Source organism: Microcaecilia unicolor, chromosome 2 (assembly GCF_901765095.1).
Source record: "Microcaecilia unicolor chromosome 2, aMicUni1.1, whole genome shotgun sequence".
NCBI classification, from domain to species: domain Eukaryota; kingdom Metazoa; phylum Chordata; class Amphibia; order Gymnophiona; family Siphonopidae; genus Microcaecilia; species Microcaecilia unicolor.
In genome coordinates this window covers 270389015-270409891 of record NC_044032.1, presented here as the reverse complement: position 1 = coordinate 270409891, position 20877 = coordinate 270389015, and the positions used below count along the sequence as shown (strand labels likewise).

The 20877-nt window shown below is 46.7% G+C and overlaps 1 long non-coding RNA gene across 1 annotated transcript in view; it reads right to left on the bottom strand.

Moving 5' to 3' along the window:
* Nucleotides 1-18970, bottom strand: part of LOC115462418 — a 49924-nt gene extending 30954 nt beyond the window's left edge. Inside the window, exon 1 of the long non-coding RNA XR_003940839.1 lies at nucleotides 18809-18970. This is a non-coding gene — a long non-coding RNA (uncharacterized LOC115462418). The remainder of the gene's footprint in view (nucleotides 1-18808) is intronic.
* Between the last annotated feature and the right edge of the window lie 1907 nt (nucleotides 18971-20877).

The following is a 20877-nucleotide window of genomic DNA, read 5'->3' as shown; positions in this document are numbered from 1 at the left end:
GATTCCCCCAGGGGCGCCCTACAACAGACTTGGGCCGGGCACAGGTGGGACAGGTCGTGACAAACTGAAGGATTACTTGATACGAGGCCATCGGTACTGTCGAGTAATCAGACGCAGGGTTTTTTGAAACCCGAAGTGTCCGGCCAATACAGACGAGTGTCTCCAGTGCATTACCTTTTCCCGGTTCTGCGGAGGCACGAATTCCCGCGTTGGGGTGACCCCTCCCGGGGCCGCACAGAGGCAGGCCGGATCCAACATAGGATGAGGTTCCTCGAGGTCCTCTGGAACTTCGAAGGCTCTGGAGAGGGAGTCCGCAGGGGTATTTTGTGCAGCCGACCGAAACACTAGTTGAAACCGGAACCTGGCGAAGAACAATGACCAGCGGGCCTGCCGCGGATTCAAGCTTTGTGCCTCCTGCAGATACAAAAGATTCTTGTGATCCGTAATCACTGTAAATCGATGCTCTGCCCCTTCCAGCAGATGTCTCCACTCTTGCAGAGCTAACTTCAAGGCTAGCAGTTCTCTATCCCCTACGGTATAGTTGCGCTCCGCTGGGGAAAACTTCCGGGAGGAGAAGAAGAAACAGGGTTGGCGCCAGCCCTTGGCGTTAACTTGAGAGAGGACAGCCCCGGCGCCCAAAGCAGAGGCGTCCACCTCTACCACAAAAGGTTTGTCCAGATCTGGGGCCTGAAGGATGGGAGCGGATTCAAACGCTTTCTTCAACTGACCAAACGCCGTGTGCGCCTCGGCCGGCCAGTTCTTGATATCCGCATGCTTCTTAGTGAGCGCTGTCAACGGAGCCGTCAATTGAGAATAATGGGGAATAAATTGACGGTAGTAATTAGCAAACCCCAAGAAATGTTGCAGCGCCTTCAGGCCTTGGGGTTGGGGCCACTCCCGGATAGCGCGGAGTTTGTCTGGATCCATCCACAGACCCCCAGGTAGGAGAATATGCCCTAGAAAAGGCAAAGTCTGCTGGTGAAAAGAGCATTTGCTAAGTTTGGCAAACAAGTGGTACTGCCGCAAGCACTGGAGGACGGTCCGAACGTGGGCCACATGCTCCTGGGGATCTTTAGAGAAAATCAGGATGTCGTCCAGGTATACAATTGAAGTGGAATAAAGCAGGTCTTCAAGGGCGAAGTTCATGAACCTTTGGAACACCGCTGGAGCGTTGCACAGGCCGAAGGGCATCACCCGGTATTCAAAGTGCCCCTCGTGCGTGTTGAACGCGATTTTCCATTTGTCCCCCTGCCGGATACGGACCAAGTTGTAGGCCCCATGGAGGTCCAACTTGGTAAAGATCTGGGCCCCCTGCAGCCGATCAAACAACTCCGGGATAAGGGGCAGAGGATATCGGTCCTTTACGGTGATGGCATTTAGACCCCGGTAGTCGATACAGGGCCTCAGGGAGCCGTCCTTCTTGGTCACAAAAAAGAATCCTGCCCCGGCAGGACACATGGAGGAGCGAATGAACCCCTTCTGGAGATTCTCCCGGATGTAGGCTTGCATGACCTTCGATTCCTCTCGGGATAACGTATAGAGCCGGCCCCGCGGTGGCATTTTGCCGGTCATCAAATTAATAGCGCAAAGGACCGATGTGGGGGTAGCACGTCCGCTTCCAGGGGATTGAACACATCTGCGAAGTCCCGGTACTCTTCTAACAGAGCAACTTGACAGACTGGCACGGTTCTAGGAGTGGCCACCACAGCGGAGCAGCAGGACTCCTGACCCCTTAAACAGGTCTCGGCGCAGGCGCCACCCCAGGCTTGAATCTTTCCTAGAGTCCAATCTACTACAGGGGTGTGACGCCGTAACCAGGGCAGGCCCAGCACCACGGGATGAATGGTACGGGACAGGATCAGAAATTGATCCTCCTCTCGGTGGTCTTCCCCCACCTGGAGCCCCAGGAATGGGGTCACCTCAGTGATTGGCTGGGGTAACACCGTTCCCTGGATGAACGTCACTTGCAAGGCGGGCCGATAGGGCAGTATAGGCCATCCCATCTGCCGCAGGAGCTCCTGACTAATAAAATTTCCCCCTGCCCCGGAATCCAACAAGGCTCGGGTGTGAACCACCGTCTCCTGCCACCGCAGGGTCACCGGGAGAGTAATCAAATTGTCTGATAGCGGATTAGTGCCCCAAGACCCCTCCCCTTATGGCGCCTTGGGAACAGCGTTTCCTGGCCGTGCGGGACAAGTGCTGACAAAGTGACCGGCCTCGCCGCAATACAGGCAAAGGCCGCCCCGGAGGCATTGAGACCTCTCAGACAGGGTTAACCGTTGACGGCCAATGACCATAGGCTCCTCGGAGACCTCTCTCGGCCCCCTGGAGCCCCGTCGGGGGGAGAGTACCCGACTAGGCCGGGGCCCGCCTCCGGACCCCCCTCCGCCGGTCGGCACGGGTTCTAGCCCTTTCCTGGAATCGGGTATCCACCCGAACACAGAGCGAGATCAAGGCGTCCAGCTGCCCCGGAACCTCCCGACCGGCCAGCTCGTCCTTGATCCGATCCTGAAGCCCCTCCAGGAAGATAGCGGATAGGGACTCCTGATTCCAGCGCAATTCTGTCACCAGAGTCCGAAACCGGATCGCATAGTCTGCCACGGTCCCTTCGCCCTGCTGAATCTGCAGCAGCTTGGAAGCGGCGGAAGACAGCCTTCCTGGAAGATCAAACACCATGCGGAACTGGCGCTGGAACTCCGCATAGTTGTCCAAAAGTGGATCTTGTTGTTCACATAGCGGAGACGCCCAGGCTAGTGCTCGTCCAGTTAGCAAAAAAATAACATAGGCCACCTTTACCTGGTCTGAGGCAAAAGCCTCTGGTTGCATTTTAAAGTACAAGTTGCACTGGTTGAGGACCCTCGGCAGCTTCCAGTGACACCATCAAACCGGGTAGGCTCAGGGAACCGAGGTCCCGGGAAGGACCCTCCCTGACGGGGAGCCGCTGCAGCGGCCTGGTTCGCCGCAGCGGCCTGGTTCTGCGCCTGGACCATGGTTAACTGGGAGCAGACATTCTGCAGGGCCCCCGACAGGGCGTTCAACTGCTCCTTCTGCTGCTGGAGAATCTTAGCCAGGTCTCGTAGATCGGGTTGCGTTGGCGAGCTCATGGCTTCAGGTTCCTGTCTTGTCTGGGAAGAGGGTGAGCCCTTAGGTCCCACAAGGCCCCGAAGGACCTCAGAGGACAGCCGTGCAACCCCAAGTCTTCACCCGCGGCAACCACCGTTCACCGGGGGTTGAGCCCCCAGCTGTAGGCGGCCAACAGGACTTCCGGAACCGCGGGGTTGACGGACTGACCCAGCACCAGAACCGGGAGCGGGGAGGGCAGGTGGAAATCAGAGTAGTCCAGAAACAGGCAACAGGTCAGGGCAGGCGGCTATCCGAGTCGTCCAAAAACAGGCCACAGGTCAGGACAGGCGGCTAACAGAGTCGTCCAAAAACAGGCAACAAGTCAGGGCAGGCAGCTATCAGAGTAGTCCAGTAACAGTCCAAAGGTCAAACCAGGAGAGCAAGGCAACGCACTGAGAACAGGAACACACAACGACTGGTCTCGGGAAACAGAACCTGAAGCAACGTCCTTTTCCAGCCCCGCTCCTTAAATACTGTCAACATTCAACCGCCCAGCCCCAGCCGACATGGGCGGCCAATCGGAACTCGGCTACTGAAGAAATCCCTCTGGTTGGTTCCGTCCGGCATTCCCAGGCGGGGCTACAGTACCGGCATCCCAATCTGGTTCCTCTGAGGCGGAGCTTCAGGTTCCCGCGCCCGAACGTGGAGAAGACGCCAGCCATCGCGTCTCGGCACCATCTTCCCTGCTGGTGCAAGCGCGGACTCCGCAGCCGGCGACTGAGAGCCCGGAAGCCGCGATCGCCGGCCCACGGGCCCGGCCCCGGACAGGGCGGCCACCGCTGCGACGGGTCCTGGCTCTCAGCCGCGGCCTCAGAAAGGCCAGCCATCGCCGCAAGGGACACTGGCTCGGCCCCGACTGCACACGAGACAGGCGTCCATCCGGGTAACCGTCGGGTAAGTCCTCTCTGGCTGCGGGTCCTTCCTCCCGGCCCTTGCTTCCCGCAGAGAAGCAGTCGGAGGGAGCGAAGGATGTGACAACTGTTCACAATAGAACTAATAATTCAAAAAAAGCATTATCAAAAGATAAAAGCTTCCCAAGCCATGGCAAAACATAAATAAACTTAGCTTTCTACTACTACTACTACTACTATTTAGCATTTCTATAGCGCTACAAGGCATACGCAGTGCTGCACAAACATAGAAGAAAGACAGTCCCTGCTCAAAGAGCTTACAATCTAATAGACAAAAAAATAAATAAATAAATAAATAAAGTAAGCAAATCAAATCAATTAATGTGAACAGGAAGGAAGAGAGGAGGGTAGGTGGAGGCGAGTGGTTACAAGTGGTTACGAGTCAAAAGCAATGTTAAAGAGGTGGGCTTTCAGTCTAGATTTAAAGGTGGCCAAGGATGGGGCAAGACGTAGGGGCTCAGGAAGTTTATTCCAGGCATAGGGTGCAGGGAGACAGAAGGCACGAAGTCTGGAGTTGGCAGTAGTGGAGAAGGGAACAGATAAGAAGGATTTATCCATGGAGCGGAGTGCACGGGAAGGGGTGGCTCAAAGTTGGCTTGGTAACCCCACATTCAAACTGTTATCTTTCATTTGTTCAACGGGGCCCAAATCGTTTCACCCGCTTCATGGTTAGCTATTGCTGTGCATTCCTTTTTCACACGACCCTTTGAGTTTGTGTTTGGCTGTTTTTCAATCTCTTTAGATCTCAATTCTGCCATTGATCTTGTGGACCATATCTTTCTCCTCAACAGGCTCTCTGACATTGGGATCCCTGGCACAGTTCTGCAGTGATTCCACTCTTATCAGAAAGAGCATATACTGTTAACACTTCTCTTCTGTCTCATCAACCTTCAGCCTCTCCAGTGGAGTCCTCCGTTACCTTCGCTCCTGCGCTCGATCTGCTGAACGCCTGTGGAGGAAATCTCGTACCCATTCAGATTTCCTTCATTACAAATTCATGCTATCCTCCTTCCAGTCCTCCCTATTCCTTGCCAAACAGGACTATTACACCCAATTGACCGCGCCAACCCTCGTTGTCTCTTCGCCACCCTTAACTCCCTCCTCAAAGTGCCCTCCGCTCCCCCCCCCCCCCTCACTCTCACCTCAATCACTGGCTGACTACTTCTGCGACAAGGTGCAAAAGATCAACCTTGAGTTCACTACCAAGGCACCTCTTCCTCTTCACCCTTCAACCCTCTCCCTCAACCAACCAACCCAGGCCTCTTTCTCCTCCTTTCCTGATATCACCGAGGAAGAAACCACCCGCCTTCTTTCCTCCTCGAAATGCACCACTTGTTCCTCTGATCCCATCCCCACCAACTTACTTAACACCATCTCTCATACTGTCACCCCCTCCATCTGTCATATCCTCAACCTCTCTCTCTCCACTGCAACTGTCCCTGACACCTTCAAGCACACCATAGTCACACCTCTCCTCAAAAAAACATCACTTGACCCTACCAGTCCCTCCAACTACCGCCCCATCTCCCTTCTACCCATCCTCTCCAAAATACTTGAGCGTGCTGTTCACAGCCGCTGCCTTGATTTTCTCTCCTCTCATGCCATCCTCGATCCGCTTCAATCCGGTTTTCGCCCTCTACACTTGACAGAAACGGCACTCTCTAAAGTCTGTAATGACCTGTTCCTTGCCAAATCCAGAGGCCACTACTCCATCCTCATCCTCCTTGATCTATCCGCTGCTTTTGATACTGTCAATCATGATTTACTTCTTGCCACACTGTCCTCATTTGGGTTCCAGGGTTCTGTCCTCTCCTGGTTCTCCTCCTATCTCTCCCACTGCACCTTCAGAGTACACTCTCATGGATCTTTCTCCACCCCCATCCCGCTCTCTGTTGGAGTTCCCCAGGGATCTGTCCTTGGACCCCTTCTTTTTTCAATCTACACCTCCTCCCTGGGCTCACTGATCTCATCTCATGGTTTCCAGTATCATCTTTATGCTGATGACACCCAGCTATATCTCTCCACACCAGACATCACCGCGGAGACCCAGGCCAAGGTATCGGCCTGCTTATCCGACATTGCTGCATGGATGTCCAACCACCACCTGAAACTGAACATGGCCAAGACCGAGCTTATCGTCTTACCACCAAAACCCACTTCTCCTCTTCCTCCGCTCTCTATCTCAGTTGATGGCACCCTCATCCTCCCTGTTTCATCTGCCCGCAACCTCGGAGTCATCTTCGACTCCTCCCTCTCCTTCTCTGCGCATATCCAGCAGATAGCCAAGACCTGTCGCGTCTTTCTCTTTAACATCAGCAAAATTCGCCCTTTCCTCTCTGAGCACACCACCTGTACTCTCGTCCACGCTCTCATTACCTCTTGCCTTGACTACTGCAACCTACTCCTTACTGGCCTCCCACTTGGCCATCTATCCGCCCTTCAATCTGTTCAGAACTCTGCTGCACGTTTTATATTCCGCCTGAACCGATATACTCATATCACCCCTCTTCTCAGGTCACTTCACTGGCTTCCAAACAGATACCGCATACAGTTCAAGCTTCTTCTTCTTACCTACAAATGCACTCAGTCTGCAGCCCCTCATTACCTCTCTACCCTCATTTCCCCTTACGTTCCCGCCCGTAACCTCCGCTCGCAGGACAAATCCCTCCTCTCAGTACCCTTCTCCACCACCGCCAACTCCAGGCTCCGCTCATTCTGCCTCGCCTCACCCTATGCTTGGAATAAACTTCCTGAGCCCTTACGCCAAGCCCCCTCCCTACCCATCTTCAAATTCTTGCTCAAAGCCCACCTCTTCAATGTTGCTTTCGGCACCTAACCTTTATACCTTTCAGGAAATCTAGACTGCCCCTATTTGACTGACTGTACATTTGTCCTTTAGATTGTAAGCTCCTTTGAGCAGGGACTGTTTTTCTATGTTAAATTGTACAGTGCTGCGTAACCCTAGTAGCGCTTTAGAAATGTCAAGTAGTAGTAGTAGTAGTGTTCTGGCTCTCATCCTTTTAAACATCTTTTTAAGTCCACTTTTCTCTCTGATTCAAGCTTATAATATTGCCATTTACAATTATGCAGATTATATCCTGCTCCTATCCTTCTGTAACCTTGAGCAAGTTGATCCTGTTTAGATGATGTTTTGTAGTAGCTTATGGACAATCAGTTCTTAATCCTACCAAAACCAACTCCTGCTGGTTCATCCATCAATCTACTTGCCCTTCTGTCTCACCTTTGATATAGGTACACCAATTGTGCAGGTGACTTCACTCAGATATCTTGGGGTACACCCAGTGCATTTTGTCTAGCAAAAAAGGTGCCAGTACTCAAATGCCAGGCCACCCTTCAGGGGTGGAGTGATCATTGAGGGACCCACCCTACAATAGACAGGACCCCTGCAACCAGTCGTAGAATCTATGACAAGGCAGAATTTGTATGTAGAACCTGAGCTCTTTCATTAAAATACGAGAACCATGGGTCAAGTTTAGCAGACAGTGAAAAAGGTGCCGGTACTCAGTACCCCCAATTACCCCCTCAAAAAAAGCCCTGGGTACACCTGGGCCAACAATTAAACTTTGAGGTGCATATTGCATCAGCTGTTAGGTCTTTTTTCACTCTTCACCAGTTTTGCTCCTTATTAAAGTACTTTGATGCCCCAGCTTCATGTCTTTCCTCTGTGCATTGGTAGTTGCGTGCCTTGATTATTGTAAAGCAATTTATGCAGGCCTTCCGAAGTATCTTACCAAATGCCTTCAGTCTGTCCAGAGCACTGCTATCTGCATTGTTTCTCATGTCAGTTTCTTTGAACATGTCACACCCCTCTTAGCAAATTCTAATTCTGGCCCACAAGATCCATTGTTCATCCACTCCCTTATATTTATCCACCTTACTCACTCCTTAAGTTCCTACCTTTCCCCTTCATTCAGCATACAAATCTTGTTTGTCTATTTCTCCAGTATGTTCATCAAAATTAGAATCTACTAGGCAATCTGCTTTTTTTTATGTTGCCCCTACTTTATGGAATGCATTCCAATGGCCTTATGTTCTGAGACCTCCTACCTAAAATTTAGGTCTAATTTGAAAACCTTCCTATTTCAGAAGGCATTTGGGGCACAGGCTGTGAGCTGAATTTTTAAAGTTGGGTTTGGCCTGGATTGGGTTGGTTCGCAGCCTGTTCTGTTTCTGTCATGTATGTTTCTCCTCTTCTTCCTGTCCTATCAGTTAATGACCTTCCCTTTTTGTACTAGTATATAAACCGACTTTTGTGTCCCCATGATAGGTGGTATATCAAGCATTGTATGAACAATATCCTAAAAGCCTGAATATCTGTGGTCTCCCAGGAAAGGTTTTATTTTCAAAAACTCACTGAGAAAATCATTTACACCTAACTTCTTTCATTTGTCGAACAAAATAGGGTACTTCATCCACATCAAGTGGACATTTGCAGACATCACAGTTTATAAATAGTGATTACATCTTTCTTGAGTGACCTCAACTCAACTCTCGACAAAGTTGACATTGTCCTCTTCGTGGTCTCCTTAAATCTTTTGGCAACTTTCAACTTGGGTGATCATATATTATTGCTTTCTTGTCTTGGCTCTATTAGTCTTTCTGGTACAGTGCTTAACCGATTCTCATTTTTTCTGTATGATCACTCATTTTCAGTTCTTACAGTCTCTGGTACTTCTCACAGTCTTCCTCTTTCCTGTGGAGTCCCTCAGGGCTCCATTTTGTCTCCCCTTCTTTTTAACATCTTCATCATTCTGTTGGCTGTTGATTGAAGGTGCACTCTATATCATTGCTTTATAAGGACTATCGGGGAAAAATTATAGTCACCATGTTGTTTTTGTTTATTCTACGTGTAGAGGACATAGGTCTTCAGGCTTTTAGTTTTATGTTTAAATCATGTTTTATTATCAAACATCATGTGAGAATAATACAGTTAACATTTGTCTCTAGGTACAACCATTTCCCACAACTTTCCATATGCTAATATGTGAACATTTTTAGTTTTTCTTCCCCCCCCCCCCCCTTACCTATATCTAGCACATTTATATTCTAGTAATCAACTTGGTAGGTAGTATCATATCATAGGTATCCTATCTTCCCTCCTCAAGCCCCACCCTCCCCTTCCCCATTTCCACCCTACTCCTTTCCTCTTATAGTGTCCTTCCTATTGGTGTCCAAAACATTGCCATCAGGGATTCAATATATGACTTTGTGCTGCCGGTGTCATTGTATTCCCAGGCTTTTAGTTTTAATACTATCAGGCTTATTGTCGAAAGAGAAGGGCGCCCATCTTTCGACACAAATCGCAAGATGGGCGTCCTTCTCCCAGGGTCACCCAAATCGGCATAATCGAAAGCCGATTTTGGGTGTCCTCAACTGCTTTCCATTGTAGGGACAACCAAAGTTCACGGGGGCATGTCGGAAGCATAGCGAAGGTGGTACTGGGGCGTGCTTAACACATGGGCGTTCTTGGCCGATAATAGAAAAAAGAAGGGCGTCCCTGATGAGCACTTGGACGACTTTACTTGGTCCGTTTTTTCTTGTGACTAAGACTCAAAAAGGTATCTGAACTGACCAGATGACCACCAGAGGGAATCGGGGATGACCTCTCCTTATTCCCCCAGTGGTCACTACCCACCCTAAAAAAAAACTTTAAAAATATTTTTTGCCAGCCTCTATGCCAGCCTCAAATGTCATACCCATAAGTACATAAGTACATAAGTAGTGCCATACTGGGAAAGACCAAAGGTCCATCTAGCCCAGCATCCTGTCACCGACAGTGGCCAATCCAGGTCAAGGGCACCTGGCACGCTCCCCAAACGTAAAAACATTCCAGACAAGTTATACCTAAAAATGAGGAATTTTTCCAGTCCATTTAATAGCGGTCTATGGACTTGTCCTTTAGGAATCTATCTAACCCCTTTTTAAACTCCGTCAAGCTAACCGCCCGTACCACGTTCTCCGGCAATGAATTCCAGAGTCTAATTACACGTTGGGTGAAGAAAAATTTTCTCCGATTCGTTTTAAATTTACCACACTGTAGCTTCAACTCATGCCCTCTAGTCCTAGTATTTTTGGATAGCGTGAACAGTCGCTTCACATCCACCCGATCCATTCCACTCATTATTTTATACACTTCTATCATATCTCCCCTCAGCCGTCTCTTCTCCAAGCTGAAAAGCCCTAGCCTTCTCAGCCTCTCTTCATAGGAAAGTCGTCCCATCCCCACTATCATTTTCGTCGCCCTTCGCTGTACCTTTTCCAATTCTACTATATCTTTTTTGAGATACGGAGACCAGTACTGAACACAATACTCCAGGTGCGGTCGCACCATGGAGCGATACAACGGCATTATAACATCCGCACACCTGGACTCCATACCCTTCTTAATAACACCCAACATTCTATTCGCTTTCCTAGCCGCAGCAGCACACTGAGCAGAAGGTTTCAGCGTATCATCGACGACGACACCCAGATCCCTTTCTTGATCCGTAACTCCTAACGCGGAACCTTGCAAGACGTAGCTATAATTCGGGTTCCTCTTACCCACATGCATCACTTTGCACTTGTCAACATTGAACTTCATCTGCCACTTGCACGCCCATTCTCCCAGTCTCGCAAGGTCCTCCTGTAATCGTTCACATTCCTCCTGCGACTTGACGACCCTGAATAATTTTGTGTCATCGGCGAATTTAATTACCTCACTAGTTATTCCCATCTCTAGGTCATTTATAAATACATTAAAAAGCAACGGACCCAGCACAGACCCCTGCGGGACCCCACTAACTACCCTCCTCCACTGAGAATACTGGCCACGCAATCCTACTCTCTGCTTCCTATCTTTCAACCAGTTCTTAATCCATAATAATACCCTACCTCCGATTCCATGACTCTGCAATTTCTTCAGGAGTCTTTCATGCGGCACTTTGTCAAACGCCTTCTGAAAATCCAGATATACAATATCAACCGGCTCCCCATTGTCCACATGTTTGCTTACCCCCTCAAAAAAATGCATTAGATTGGTGAGGCAAGACTTCCCTTCACTAAATCCGTGCTGACTTTGTCTCATCAGTCCATGTTTTTGTATATGCTCTGCAATTTTATTCTTAATAATAGCCTCCACCATCTTGCCCGGCACCGACGTCAGACTCACCGGTCTATAATTTCCCGGATCTCCTCTGGAACCTTTCTTAAAAATCGGAGTAACATTGGCTACCCTCCAGTCTTCCGGTATTACACTCGATTTTAGGGACAGATTGCATATTTCTAACAGTAGCTCCGCAAGTTCAGGTCCCGGTGATTTACTACTCTTCAGCTTGCTGAACTGACCCATTACATCCTCCAAGGTTACAGAGAATTTGTTTAGTTTCTCCGACTCCCCCGCTTCAAATATTCTTTCCGGCACCGGTGTCCCCCCCAAATCCTCCTCGGTGAAGACCGAAGCAAAGAATTCATTTAATTTCTCCGCTACGGCTTTGTCCTCCTTGATCGCCCCTTTAACACCATTTTCGTCCAGCGGCCCAACCGACTCTTTGGCCGGTTTCCTGCTTTTAATGTATCTAAAAAAGTTTTTACTATGTATTTTTGCTTCCAACGCTAATTTCTTCTCAAAGTCCTTTTTTGCCCTCCTTATCTCCGCTTTGCATTTGGCTTGGCATTCCTTATGATCTATCCTGTTACTTTCAGTTGGTTCTCTTCTCCACTTTCTGAAGGATTGTTTTTGGCTCTAATGATTTCCTTTATCTTACTGTTTAGCCACGCCGGCTGACGTTTAGTCTTTTTTCCCTTTTTTCTAATACGTGGAATATATTTGTCCTGAACCTCCAGGATGGTGTTTTTAAACAGCATCCACGCCTGATGCAAGTTTTTTACTCTGCGAGCTGCTCCTTTCAGTCTTTTTTTCACCATTTTTCTCATTTTGTCGTAATCACCCTTTCTATAGTTAAACGCTAGCGTACTTGATTTCCTAGTTTCACTTCCTTCAATGCCAATATCAAAACCGATCATATTATGATCACTGTTATCAAGCGGCCCTCGTATCGTTACCCCCTGCACTAGATCATGAGCACCACTAAGGACTAAGTCTAGTATTTTTCCTTCTCTTGTCGGCTCCTGAACTAGCTGTTCCATGAAGCTGTCCTTGATTTCATCAAGAAATCTTATGTCCCTTGCGTGTACAGATGTTACATTACCCCAGTCTATATGCGGGTAATTGAAATCCCCCATTATTATTGTGTTGCCCAGTTTGTTTGCGTCCCTGATTTCCTTTAACATTTCCGCATCCGTCTGTTCGTCCTGGCCAGGCGGACGGTAGTACACTCCTATCACTATCCTTTTCCCCTTTGCACATGGAATTTCAATCCACAGTGATTCCAAGGAGTGTTTTGCTTCCTGCAGAATTTTCAATCTATTTGATTCAAGGCTCTCGTTAATATACAATGCTACCCCTCCACCAATCCGATTCACCCTATCACTACGATATAATTTGTACCCCGGTATGACATATAATTTGTACCCCTGAGAGCAGTATGCTGGTCCCTGGATCAGTTTTAGTGGATGCAGTGCACTTCAGGCAGGCGAACCCAGGCCCATCCCCCTCTACCTGTTACACTTGTGGTGGTAAATGTGAGCCCTTCAAAACCCACCAGAAACCCACTGTACCCACATGTAGGTGCCCCCTTCACCCCTTAGAGCTATGGTAGTGTTGTGCAGTTGTGGGGAGTGGGGAGTGGGTTTTGGGGGGCTCAGCACACAAGGTAAGGGAGCTATGCACCTGGGAACAATTTCTGAAGTCCACTGCAGTGCCCCGTAGGGTGTCCGGTTGGTGTCCTGCATCTCAGGGGGACCAGTGCACTATGAATGCTGGCTCCTCCCATGACCAAATGGCTTGGATTTGGTTGTTTCTGAGATGGGCGTCCTTGGTTTCCATTATCGCCGAAAACCGGAGACAACCATCTCTAAAGACGACCATCTCTAAGGTCGACCTAATGTAACCCGAGGGGTTAATAAAATAAATAAAATTAACCAAGTTGTCTCAGAATTCCATTGTGGCCAGCAGCTCAGTCCTTAGAATTTGCTGAGAGCTGAGACTCCGTTGTCTGGGAAACGGCTGGCTGGTCAGTTGGGAGTGGGCAGTTGGAAGAGAGAGGTTACAGCGCTGCAGGAGGCAGGTTGTGTGTCTGAGTGCTCTGGGTAGGAAAGTGTGAAAAAGAGGTGTAAGGATTTCTGGAAGTGTTTGAGAGAAAAATAAATGAGTGAGGATTGATTGAGAGGTGATTTGGGATGTATGTGATTAAGGGAGGTGACTGTGAGAGAAGAGTCGAGAGGAAAAAAAAAGGTGCTTGAGGTGAGAAGTGAGAAGAGTGGTGGATGATTCTGGGGTATGCATAGTAGCTGGGATCAGTAGCTGGAGGTTGGATGGTGAGAGAGAGGCTGATTCTGACTGCTTGAGCAACAGGTGCAATGCAGACGCTCTCTCTCTAGCTTTTGGAATAGGGAACACTCAGTAAGTAATAGGTTGAAAAGAATAGAAAACAACTGATTAATTTTATTTGTAATTAGTTATCTGGCCCAGTCAAAAATAATTCTCTTTAGTGTTACATCTAGGACTGGAAAGTGGTAGGTAGTCAGGGTCTTGCCTCCTATTTTGGTTGATTATTAGAGAGGTTGAGGGAGAAGAAAAGCTTTAACATTGATATTGGCATTGAAGGAAGTGAAACTAGGAAATCAAGTACGCTAGCGTTTAACTATAGAAAAGGTGATACGACAAAATGAGAAAAATGGTGAAAAAAAGACTGAAAGGAGCAGCTCGCAGAGTAAAAAACTTGCATCAGGCGTGGATGCTGTTTAAAAACACCATCCTGGAGGTTCAGGACAAATATATTCCACGTATTAGAAAAAAGGGAAAAAAGACTAAACGTCAGCCGGCGTGGCTAAACAGTAAGATAAAGGAAATCATTAGAGCCAAAAAACAATCCTTCAGAAAGTGGAGAAGAGAACCAACTGAAAGTAACAGGATAGATCATAAGGAATGCCAAGCCAAATGCAAAGCGGAGATAAGGAGGGCAAAAAAGGACTTTGAGAAGAAATTAGCGTTGGAAGCAAAAATACATAGTAAAAATTTTTTTAGATACATTAAAAGCAGGAAACCGGCCAAAGAGTCAGTTGGGCCGCTGGACGAAAATGGTGTTAAAGGGGCGATCAAGGAGGACAAAGCCGTAGCGGAGAAATTAAATGAATTCTTTGCTTCGGTCTTCACCGAGGAGGATTTGGGGGGGACACCGGTGCCGGAAAGAATATTTGAAGCGGGGGAGTCAGAGAAACTAAACAAATTCTCTGTAACCTTGGAGGATGTAATGGGTCAGTTCAGCAAGCTGAAGAGTAGTAAATCACCGGGACCTGATGGTATTCATCCCAGAGTATTAATAGAACTAAAAAATGAACTTGCGGAGCTACTGTTAGAAATATGCAATCTGTCCCTAAAATCGAGTGTAGTACCGGAAGACTGGAGGGTAGCCAATGTTACTCCGATTTTTAAGAAGGGTTCCAGAGGAGATCCGGGAAATTATAGACCGGTGAGTCTGACGTCGGTGCCGGGCAAGATGGTGGAGGCTATTATTAACAATTAAAATTGCAGAGCATATACAAAAACATGGACTGATGAGACAAAGTCAGCACGGATTTAGTGAAGGGAAGTCTTGCCTCACCAATCTAATGCATTTTTTTGAGGGGGTAAGCAAACATGTGGACAATGGGGAGCCGGTTGATATTGTATATCTGGATTTTCAGAAGGCGTTTGACAAAGTGCCGCACGAAAGACTCCTGAAGAAATTGCAGAGTCATGGAATCGGAGGTAGGGTATTATTATGGATTAAGAACTGGTTGAAAGATAGGAAGCAGAGAGTAGGATTGCGTGGCCAGTATTCTCAGTGGAGGAGGGTAGTTAGTGGGGTCCCGCAGGGGTCTGTGCTGGGTCCGTTGCTTTTTAATGTATTTATAAATGACCTAGAGATGGGAATAACTAGTGAGGTAATTAAATTCGCCGATGACACAAAATTATTCAGGGTCGTCAAGTCGCAGGAGGAATGTGAACGATTACAGGAGGACCTTGAGAGACTGGGAGAATGGGCGTGCAAGTGGCAGATGAAGTTCAATGTTGACAAGTGCAAAGTGATGCATGTGGGTAAGAGGAACCCGAATTATAGCTACGTCTTGCAAGGTTCCGCGTTAGGAGTTACGGATCAAGAAAGGGATCTGGGTGTCGTCGTCGATGATACGCTGAAACCTTCTGCTCAGTGTGCTGCTGCGGCTAGGAAAGCGAATAGAATGTTGGGTGTTATTAGGAAGGGTATGGAGTCCAGGTGTGCGGATGTTATAATGCCGTTGTATCGCTCCATGGTGCGACCGCACCTGGAGTATTGTGTTCAGTACTGGTCTCCGTATCTCAAAAAAGATATAGTAGAATTGGAAAAGGTACAGCGAAGGGCGACGAAAATGATAGTGGGGATGGGACGACTTTCCTATGAAGAGAGGCTGAGAAGGCTAGGGCTTTTCAGCTTGGAGAAGAGACGGCTGAGGGGAGATATGATAGAAGTGTATAAAATAATGAGTGGAATGGATCGGGTGGATGTGAAGCGACTGTTCACGCTATCCAAAAATACTAGGACTAGAGGGCATGAGTTGAAGCTACAGTGTGGTAAATTTAAAACGAATCGGAGAAAATTTTTCTTCACCCAACGTGTAATTAGACTCTGGAATTCGTTGCCGGAGAACGTGGTACGGGCGGTTAGCTTGACGGAGATTAAAAAGGGGTTAGATAGATTCCTAAAGGACAAGTCCATAGACCGCTATTAAATGGACTTGGAAAAATTCCGCATTTTTAGGTATAACTTGTCTGGAATGTTTTTACGTTTGGGGAGCGTGCCAGGTGCCCTTGACCTGGATTGGCCACTGTTGGTGACAGGATGCTGGGCTAGATGGACCTTTGGTTTTTCCCAGTATGGCACTACTTATGTACTTATGTACTTATGTACTTATGAAAGAAGAAGAACTGGTGAAACCCTTGAACCAGCAAGAAAAGGGCCCCGACGCAAGAAAGATAAGTTGCCTGATTGATGTGCAACGCAAAAGTGGAACTCCGCAAAGCGGGGGGAAAAGCAAGTATATGTTGACACAAAGTGAATAAACAAAAATAAATAACCAACAAAGAAAAGAGACAGCAAAGGAAAGAATACTTACCGGAAGGAATGAGGTGATGGTCCCTGAAAAGAGGTACCTGTAAGACAAAAGGTTAAATAAAGAATCAAATTCTTTATAGGGGTGCTAAAGAGAGTACCAAAGTTGAACACAAGATTTGAAGTGACTCATGCAGTGAGACCTTATAGGGGAAATAAAACTGAAGAATAATACTTAACTGATAGATATCCTGGGTTGTGTTTGGTCCTGTGGGAGGCAAACAAATTAAAGTAAATGTGAGTTGAGAAAAATGAAATGTTTGCAAAGTATATTGAGTTGTGTTAGGTATTTGCGTAGAAATGTAAATGTGATATGTTGATATTGATTTGTTAAAAAAGAAAACTATTTACCTAATATTAAATATTTAACTCATTCAGATTGTAAGGAGTTTACTGGGTTATTTATAAATTCAGGTGAAATCCATACTATTAGATTATTTTCCTCCCGTGTTCTTTGAGAGCACGGGACGTGGTTAGTATATTTGTTCTCCTTCCACTTCTGGGAGCTGGGTTCAGAGGCACGACTACACACAAAAGCAAACAGAATCCAGCATTTACCACACATTTCAACCAGCAGTGAGGGGGTGATACACTAAATGTTGAGATTTGGGCGTCCCCGACCGTATTATCAAAACGAAAGATGGACACCCATCTTGTTTCGATAATATGGGTTTCCCCGCCCCTTCGCCGGGACGTCCTGCGAGAATGTCCTCAGGAAAACTTGGGCACCCTGTTTGATTATGCCCCTCCACATCTTATATAATACTACAATTTCTTTGTTTCTTTGAAATTCTGCTTATTGTAATAAATTCTTATGTGCTTCTTTTCAGGCAAAGACATATTGCTTTGGTTCTTGCAACACTTTGGATTCTAAGATATTCACTATCCTTTCCTTCAACAGCACCTCCATTATTTTTCCAACCATCGTAATTTCCCATTTCCTCTATGTCATCATTTTTCTGAACAGGGAACACATCAGTCTTGTGGAACCTCTGTAATTTCCAAAACTTTATTAAGAAAATCTTTAAGAAGACCCATCAGAATCTCTCTGAGTTCTTTCAATATCCTGTATCTCCTGATTTTGTCAACTTTCAGTTTTTCAAGTTGTTCATAAACAATTTCTTCCATGAACAGTACAGCGTTATCAGAAGGAGGAGTAGCCTAATGGTTAGTGCATTGGGCTGAGACCTGGGAGGCCTGGGTTCATAGCATCTTTCACTCTTACAATTCCACTTCTAACCTTCCTCCTTTCACCAATGCACCTGAAAACAGTCTTGTTTCCTATCTTTTAGGGCTGCATATTGATTAAAACTTTTAATCACACGATTAATCACATAAACCGTCCCACTCAAATTTCATCCTGCAGAATGCAAAATATAGATAGCAGATGTACATTCTCAAAACTGATATATTTCAATTACTAACCTGAAAATAAAATCATTTTTCTTATCTTTGTTGTCTGGTGATATCCTTTTTCTAATCTTCTCTGTCTCTGGTTCTGCTTCCCTCTGAGGCATATTTTCAAAGCACTTAGCCTTCCAAAGTTCCATAGAAACCTATGGAACTTTGGAAGGCTAAGTGCTTTGAAAATATGCCTCTCTGTGTTCTGAAATTTATTTCCAGGGCCTTCTGTCTAATCACTGTTTCTTTTCTCGCCTCCTTTCTTCTTCACTTGCTATCCTATATCCACCTTTAAGATTCAACATTCTTCTTTCTTCCTTCTCAAATCTGTCTAGTTTCCATCTCTTCTCTTTCTTTCTCTACCCCTTCATCCAAAAGTACCATCTACTCCCTTCTGTCTTCCCTTCCCCTCCATGGGCACCATCTCCTCCCATCTTTCTTCTCTTTCCCTCCCCCCCTTCCATGGGCACCGTGTCCTCTCTTCTTTCTTCCCTTCCCTTGTACTCCTCTCTCCTCCCTTCCAGGGGCACCATCTCCTCTCTCCTCTCTTCCTCTCTCCTCCAAGGGCACCATCTCCTCTCTTCCCCTCCATAGACATCATCTATGCTTATATCTCATCTCTTCCCCCCCTTCCTCTCCATTGGCACCATCTACTCTTCTATCTTCCCCTGCCCTCCCTTCTCTCCATAGACACCATCTCCTCTCTTCCCTCCACTCCCTCCATGGGCACCTTCTCTTTTCTTCTTTCATCCCTTCCCCTACCCTCCTTTCCCTTTAATGGGCACCATCTCCTCTCTTCTCTCTTTCCCTCTGCTCCCTTCCAGGGCATCTCAGCATTTACTACCAGCTAATTTTTACCGTGAGCTAAAAACACTAGCGCAGCTTTGTAAAAGACCCCTAGGTGTTGTAGCTCTGTTCTCTAATTACTAGGTAATACACTCAGACCTGTCAAGGGAATGGGAACTCTCCATAATGAATAAGCCATCTTAAAAATTAATTTTTCCCCACCAAATATGAATTCAATACTGTTATATAAACATGGAAAAAGATGACGGCTTGAAAACCTGAAGTAAAGTCAAGTGAATTTGACCAGTGAGCTCTCATAATTATTTGATGCAAAACCTATTTTTGTGAGTCCCTGGGAAGTATTTAATCTTCTGCTGAAAATGATGTCATTCCATTTGTGTGTCATCTGGTGTATCAGTTTCACAGTGCACTCCTGAGATTTGCAACATCTCCCATGGGGCTGGATGAAAAGGCAATCTTTTCCTTGGATGATGTGTTTTAATGATCTAAAGCAGGTCAGGTTTGTCCAAAAAAAAAAAGCGAAAGAGTTCTCAGTACAATTTAAATGAATAAAATTGAATCTCAGCAGAAGCTGCTTTTGAAAGAGACCCTTCTATCTGGCAGAACTGCCTTTCACAAAGCTTTTATATGGATTTTTGATGTCAGTTCATCCTTGTATTGACTCTTTATTTTGAATGTAAGAATAAATCCCCTGAGTACTCACAGCAGCAGTAGAGACGCATTTTGCTGTGTATATTATTTTTTTTTTTTAAACATGAAAAGGTAACAGAAGTTGTTAAGGGCTCTTTCCCCTCTTCGCTACACATAAAACCGTTTTTATTTAGTGTGTCACTAAAGAAGGGGAAAGCGTTCTAAGATTTTGGAATAAAAATATTCATTCGAATCTGAGGTTATAAATGGCAGTAGAAAAGAAACTCATAAACATGTAGGTTTTAAAATGGAATTGAATACGTTAGAAATATCACACCGTTACACTTTATTTATGGTTGGACAGCAAGTCCCCCATGAGAATTCAGCATGTGGAGGGTAATTTTACAAAAGGACACCTATCTTTAAGTAGTAAAAAGGTGCCTATATTAAACTTAGGGTGTCCTTTACTAAGGCACGCTGACGTTTTTGGCGCGCGCAAAAATTGTTGGCGTTCTAAACGTTAGAGACGCCAATGCATTCCTATGGTTGTGTCTAACATTTAGCGTGCCCACAATTTTAGCACATGCTAAAAACGTGAGCGCGCCGTAGTAAAAGACGCCCTTATTTTATAAGGCAACGTAGGCACCAAAGTGCCTTTATAAGATCCCCAATCACACATGCTCCAAAGTTGATGTACATGTGTGCATCAAGTCTACTCAGGTACCAGCTTATTTTATAAAATACCCATGTACATCACAGTTCCACCTTCGCAAGAATGCTAATGGAGCCCTTTTACTAAAGGGTGCTCTGCGGCAAATCGGAACTACCACAGGCCTAATGCAGCCTCCGGCGGTAGTTCCACTCCTAGCACATGGCATTTCCACCACTACCAGAAAGTCCAGAAAAATATTACCGCAGGGGGTTACCCGGCGGTAATTGGGCAGTACCACATGCTGCCCAGTTACCGCTGGGATAGCGCAGGAGGCCTTACCGCCACCTCGGTAATATTTGACTGGGAGTGTTTCCATGGTAGAGGAAGGGGAGAAAGAGAGAGGGATCTAGGATGGGAGGAGAGGGAGCAGAATAAAAAGAGAGGATGGGGAGTAGGAGAGATGCTGGACAGTGAAGGGAGAGAAGGAGAGATACTAGACTGTAAAGGGGGGCAGGGGTGAGAGAGGGAGAAATGCTGGCCTTGGGAAAGGAGTGTAGGTGAAAGGGGAGAGAGATGGAGAATCTGGAAATGGGGAAGGACAGTGACACAGAGGGGTGATGCTGAACATGGGAGGGAGTTAGGGACAGGGACAAAGAGTGGATATGCTTGTCAGGACAGAAGGACATAGAGGGAATAATGGTGGATATAGAGAAAGAAGAAATGGACAGGAGACCCTGTAAAGTGCAGAAGATGGATGGGACTTGGGTTTGGGGGAACAGAGCATAAGATGACTGAGACTTGGTAATTGGGAAAATATTTTAGGTACAGAGCAAGTAATTGTGGATGGGAGAAAGTGAGAGGGAATTTTGATGGGTTAGTGGGGACCTGTCAGTGGGTACTTATGAGTGGAGGTATGTTGATGGGTTGGGAGAATGTGTGAGGATGTGAAATGGAGGGATATGGGAAAGGGGATGAAGTATGGGTAAAGGCTGAAACATAATGTGAATGACCTGGAAGTTTGGAGAAAGAGGATGAGAGGCATTGACAAGGGATGGGGGAACAGAGAAAGGGTTTGTGTCTCTTAAGGGACTGAGAGTGGAAA